The sequence below is a fragment of the Opisthorchis viverrini genome (assembly GCF_000715545.1).
Source record: "Opisthorchis viverrini unplaced genomic scaffold opera_v5_376, whole genome shotgun sequence".
Lineage (NCBI taxonomy): Eukaryota > Metazoa > Platyhelminthes > Trematoda > Opisthorchiida > Opisthorchiidae > Opisthorchis > Opisthorchis viverrini.
In genome coordinates, this window is record NW_008752033.1 from 61,668 (window position 1) to 68,649 (window position 6,982).

Consider the following 6,982-nt stretch of genomic DNA (forward strand, 5'->3'; position numbering starts at 1 on the left):
GTACCATTGAGCTTAGGTAGCCGGTGATCGCATGTCATTTTTCGGTTTGAGCAATGAATAACCGTAAGCTGTTCAGACACTTTTGCCAATTTATTTTGGTTTTGAAACTGCTGGACAATGCGAGTTTCGTATGACTAACTACGTGAGCTAAATATCTGAGCGTTTCATTGCATTCGCTTGCAAGAAATGTGCTTCCTTTTTTAAAGTTGGTTGTTATCTCTATCCGTCGAGGACTACTTCGAAATAATTCAACTTCACTCATCCTCATGACGCATTATATTGATCCAGCCCGACAGAAAACATTAGTTTCATCAGTCTACTAGGTGTCCATCACCTTGAGAAATTGCAGTACTTTATGTTTCGAAACACTTGACAAGTTATATATACGCGAAAGCTGTACACCACAATGCGTTCCGTTCCATACTGAACAGGAAACCTTCAGCTCTAGTTATCTTTTCATTCTACTGTCTGTCTGATGGCAAACGTGAGACTTACATTTTCCCGGAAAAAATTCTACTACTTCAGCTCCGTTACTGCAGAATTGCATGCGTACGTTGCTGGATTTTGTAACCACAGTTACTGCCCTGCTTTTGAATTGCGCTTGGTCTTCGTGAGGTGGACATAGTTGATGACAAAGGCATATTCCTATTGTATACGTGTGCCCGTTGTCCGTGTTTCTCCTATATTGCCTTGCGGCTGAAATGCTATGCCGTCGGTAAATGCACTCATTTGTTTACCAATTTGGTTTCCACCTGAAGCCAAGCTGAAGTTCTCGTTTATGGAGCCCTTCTTCCTCGATTCCTTGACCACGTGTTGAGATTGGTCATCTTATCAACTTTGTGTACCATCTCTGTAGTTGAGCACATGGCTCTCCATTCAAGTTTTTTACCCAGGGTTCCTTTCAACCTCAGTATCACCTGACTTGTGTCAAATAGCAGATTAGTCCGAAAACTTTGAGGTCTTCGCCCATTTCTCATCATTACTGCTGCACTATAGCACCCCTTTTGCTGAAACCTACTATCATTTAAGACCTCCCGACGCCGTCGAATAGCCTGTCACTCATCGTAACCCAACCGACTGCCGGACGCAGTCAGTTGTTGTCTAGCATCTGATGATCAGACTTCCCCCAAAAATCTGGTCAGTTCCAAACCTATAGTTTAGTGCTTTCCACAGTCCTTGCGAACATACATTTCTTCTCCGATGGAAGATGAACGACAAATATTCGTCTCTCAGTGGATTTCCACACGGACAAATTTTATCAGCTAAGCTACTCTTCTTCGGACCTGTGACCCTTTAAGTTTGCCCTGCCTCGTTGCTTTGCCTCGGTGGCTTCTGCCTGATATAGCTAAGTCTAACTAGCCACTTTTCGGACACCAACCTCATGAATTATATTACAGGGTAAATAATTCTTAGATCATTTATTTGACCCACATGGAGCATTACGGCTCCAGCGAGTAGAGACCCTCAGCAACCTCGATAAAATAGGGAGGGTCATGCATACAAACTCCAACTCTAGCTCAGTCATGCCCAAGTATTCTAGCATTTGCGACACCAACCTGACTTATTAGAATGCCACGAATCACTATGCAACCGGGCAGTTTTGTCTGGTTGGTTCTCACTAGAAAATTGCCTCAAATAGAGTACTGCGGACTAGTCTACTCACTTGCGATTGCGTGATCTCACTCAAATTTGACGGGGTCGCTTTTTGCGGACTTCCCGAGGTAGCAGTCTTGCTTTGAACAGACCGCATTCTAGATGGTGATCTTTGGCCTGTTCGCTGAGCTGGGCAATTTGATTGCAAACGTTTCATCACCAATCGAGGTGACATCACCAGTGCGCTGTGGCACAACCACCAACCCACCACTATGCATTACTACGCTCCACAATAACGCACTGGTGATGTCACCTCGATTGGTGATGAAACGTTTGCAATCAAATTGCCCAGCTCAGCGAACAGGCCAAAGATCACCATCTAGAATGCGGTCTGTTCAAAGCAAGACTGCTACCTCGGGAAGTCCGCAAAAAGCGACCCCGTCAAATTTGAGTGAGATCACGCAATCGCAAGTGAGTAGACTAGTCCGCAGTACTCTATTTGAGGCAATTTTCTAGTGAGAACCAACCAGACAAAACTGCCCGGTTGCATAGTGATTCGTGAATGGCATCACACATACCTTGAGGAAGAGTATTTGCCAATCCGCACAGCGACCACAACCCAGTGCGTGTCTTCTCTAGGTACCGAGCTATGCATAGAAAGATAAGCAACCATACCAAACTAAACTTTGAGACATGGCTGCCAACCGATATCGGTGGCGTTTCTGTTGTCAGTTTCTATCCAGATCGCCTGAGTGAATGTCTGGAGGTATAGGCACCTGGGAATGATTGTGGTAAGCTAGCACCAAGTCCATTCCCCGTCCACCTTTACTCTTTTCTTTACAATAAGGCTTTCAAATAAGTCATGGTTGTATGGCAGCGAAGCATCGGTGTTGAACACTGATGTCATGCTGTCGATGATGATGATGATGTATGTCAGTGGAATTCCACTGGCGTGTAAACAACTACATCCTCAGGTGTCCCTTGTTTTGGCAAGCACATTTCCCCCGCATTTTCCATGCCATCCGTGTGACTGAACTTGGTCCCTGAGCGGCATACAAAAGGCGGGGAAACGTAACATATTGCTCAAAAGATTGCTTGAGATTTTTCGATCGCCTAAGGCTTCGCTTTTGTAGGCTTGTCAGATGGGTGCCATCCGCGAACGTCTACAACTTTACGATCTACTTGGACCCAAGTTGGTTAGTATTTGGCAGAAGCTGTTGTTTAAATGCACATTTGGTTTAGCAGAAAATTCAACTGAATTCAACCGAATCCTCCGTGCATAATGATCACCTTCAACTAAATGTGCTACACATTTTAGCAGACAAATTTTCAAGATATTGCAACGACAGATTCGGCTGAACTTAACTGAATCTCCCGCCAAAATAAAACTCGTACACTTCTAGTATCCAGCAAAGCAGAGAGTCAAATCGGAGTAGCGATCTCCAAATTGTAACTAGTGTGACAGAATGTGACAGATGGAGGCAGAACAACTCAAAGTAATGTTTGAGCAATAACTGCAACTCATCAAAGTACTTACGGAGCGACTATCAACTACATCTTTGGCTTCACCGGCGGCGTCGAGCATCCCACAGTCGGTTGATGGAATCGCTGGCAGTATCAACGAATCTTGCTATGAACCCTCAGCTGGCATAACGTTTGATGCTTGGTTTCGTCGCTATGAAGACCTGTTCAGGGTCGATTTTTCACTTCAAGATGATAGTTGGAAGGTTCGCCTCCTGCTCCGCAAACTTGGACCCGCAGAGCATGATAAGTACGCTAACTATATTCTGCCAAAAAACCCGCGCGATTTCACTTTTGATGAAACGGTCAACACGCTTTCACAAATATTCGGTGAGCAAACGTCACTTTTCAACATCCGTTATCGATGCATGAAGCTAGTGAAGAGTGATGCAGACGACTTCCTCACATATTCTGGCATCGTGAACCGAGAATGCGAACGGTTCAAACTCGGATCGTTAACGGAAGATCAGTTCAAGTCGCTGATTTTCATATGTGGTCTACAATCCCCGAAGGATGCAGAAATCCGTACCCGACTCCTCAGCCGCATCGAGCAGGACCCATCCATGACGCTGCAGGCCGTCACCTCGGAGTGTCAACGGTTGCTTAACCTGAAGCATGACACCGCGATGGTCCAACTCGGGGGTCATGGCGGTTCCGAGGTTCATGCAATACACCAGGATACGCAACAGCCTGGCCCTGTCAATTCTGGCCCAACCAAATCGACCTCGCAGTGTTCTGGTCCGAAGCAAAACAAAGGCTCAAAGAAGACACCACCTTCACAATGTTGGCACTGTGGAGCCTGGCACTTCGTCAGGTTCTGTCCTTACAAGAAGCATCGGTGCCGCCAATGTAAGTCCGTGGGACACAAAGATGGATATTGTCAGTCACTGATGCATACGGCCTCTGCTGTTTCAAAGCAATCATCACGCATCCGTCCCAAACCGAAATCGAACCCTGTTGGCTCCTCTCTCAGTTTGCTGGCTACTTTCCAGATCAACACGCCAGGTAACCGGAAGTATCTGACAGTCACCGTAAATGGTCATCCAATCCGTCTGCAGTTGGACACTGCGTCGGACATTACCATCATTTCGGAGAGGCTTTGGCGCACGCTCGGGCAACCTCCGATCAGACAAGCAGCTCGAACTGCAACCAGTGCCTGCGGTGGAGAGTTAAAACTTTCCGGTGAGCTCCAGTGCTGTGTATCTTTTCGAGGAACTACATTTGTGGGGTCGTGTTATATAACGGCAACTGAGTTGAACCTATTGGGTCTTGATTGGTTCGATCGCCTTGGGTTAGCCGACATTCCAATCAGCGCCGTTTGCAATGCAGTTCAGTCTCCTACAGCGCATCCAGATCATGCATCCGACATTATGGAGCGATTTCCAATTGTTTTCCAGTCCGGTCTCGGTCAGTGCACTGCGACACAAGCAGTCCTCCACCTCGTGCCGGGAGCTACGCCAGTCTTCCGTCCAAAGAGACCAGTTCCGTACGCTTCCCTCCCACTGGTAGATGCCGAACTTCAACGGTTGGAAGAACAAGGCGTTCTGTCCCCTGTATCCTACTCTGCCTGGGCAGCGCCGATCGTTGTAGTAAAGAAACCTAACGGTGGCATCCGCATATGCGCCGATTTCTCAACCGGCCTAAATGCAGCTATCCAGCAGCACCATTATCCACTACCAGTACCCGACGATCTATTCACTGTTCTGAACGGTGGGAAGTTCTTCGCCAAAATCGACCTGGCTGAAGCGTACCTTCAAGTTGAAGTCGCACCAGAATCACGCCCACTACTGACAATCAACACACACCGCGGGCTGTATCAGTACAACCGTCTTCCGTTTGGCGTCAAAACCGCCCCAGCAATTTTCCAGCAATTGATGGACACCATCCTTTCTGGCATTCCAGGTGTGGTCGCATACCTGGACGACGTGCTGATCGTTGCTGTTTCCCCCGAAGAGCTTCGTGAGCGAATCAATGCCGTCTTACTGCGCATTCAGGACAATGGCCTCCGCCTCCGTCCCGAGAAGTGTCAATTCTTCTTGACAACTGTGAAATATCTTGGGTTCATTTTTGACGCCTCTGGTCGCTATCCTGACCCGGAAAACGTTCGAGCTATACAGCAGATGCCACCTCCTAAGGATGTACCATCATTACGTTCCCTTTTGGGGTTAATCAGCTACTATTCGGCATTCCTGCCTTCGTTGCACGACATCCGGCCCCCGCTAAATCGGTTGCTTGGAAAGGATGTCCCCTGGTGTTGGTCAGACGAATGCGAGGAAGCATTCTGCAAACTAAAGACGATGCTCAGTTCTGATCTGCTACTTACCCACTACGACCCAAAGCTGCCGATCGTTGTGGCAGCTGATGCCTCTAATTTTGGTGTCGGTGCCGTCATTCTACACGTCTTTCCAGACGGATCGGAGAGGGCCATTATGCATGCGTCGAAATCACTAACCCCAGCAGAACAGCGATACGCACAGATAGAGAAAGAAGCGTTGGCCTTAGTGTTCGCGGTTCGGCGTTTCCACAAAATGTTGTATGGCCGCCGTTTCACCCTACTTACCGATCATAAACCATTGCTCTCCATTTTCGGCTCAAGGAAAGGTGTTCCCGTACACTCTGCCAACCGCCTGCAAAGATGGGCCCTGATTATGCTGGGTTATGACTTCGATATTCAATATCGACGCACCACCGACTTCGGTCAGGCCGATGCATTATCTCGGCTGATCAACAACCAGCCAACACCCGAAGAAGACACGGTTATTGCGCATGTTGCATTTGAGGACCCAGCCGACCCACAGTTGGTCCAGTCCGTTCGTGCCCTGCCCGTGACAGTAACAGAGGTTCAAAGAGCTACCACAGCTGATGGAACGCTTCAAAAGGTGATCCGATTCATGAATTCTCGGTGGCCTTCGAATCTCAAAGATGATTCCCTTCGACAGCTCTTTCATCGCCGAGATGCATTAGCGATCGTAAAAGATTGTTTAATGTTTGGAGATCGCGTGGTGATTCCGCAACCTTTACGCCATCGAGTTCTTCGTCAGTTCCATTCTGGACATCCAGGAATCAACCGTATGAAGTCAATAGCTCGCAGTTACGCATACTGGCCGCACATGGACCAGCACATCACTGATTTTGTAAAACGCTGCTCCCGATGTCAACAAGCTTCAAAGAATCCGCCACACCAACCACCGGTTCCCTGGCCTCGACCTGAAAAGCCCTGGTCTCGGATCCACATTGATTACGCAGGACCGATAAATGGCACTTTTTATTTGGTTTTGATTGACGCTTTTTCCAAGTGGCCAGAAATCGTTCCGGTGTCATCTCCAACAACATCTAGTACGCTGAGAGTGTTATCCAACATTTTCAGTCAGCATGGATTACCGGAGTCCATAGTCTCAGACAATGGTTCGCAGTTCACCTCTGCTGAGTTCCGCGACTTCTGCACTCGACATGCGATAACACACGTTCGTTCACCACCGTACCACCCACAATCGAACGGTCAAGCAGAAAGGTTCGTCGACACATTCAAGAGGGCTTTGCTTAAAGCTCGAGGGGAGGAGACATCCGTCGAAGCCCTTCAGAGATTCCTGTTTGTGTACCGAACGACCCCGAATGACGCTTTGGCAAACCACCAGTCACCTGCAGAGGCACTCATGGGCCGTAAACTTAGAACTGTGCATTCTTCCATGTTGCCAACACAACCTACTGAGTCAAGGTCCATACCGGTGGCAGTTGGAACTCCATTCAAGGTGGGAACGCCCGTGCTTGTCCGTGACTATCGCCCAGGACATGATTCATGGATTGCAGGTCGTATCCTGCGCAAACGCGGTAGTGTAATGTACGACGTGTCGGTTGGTCAAGACACCTG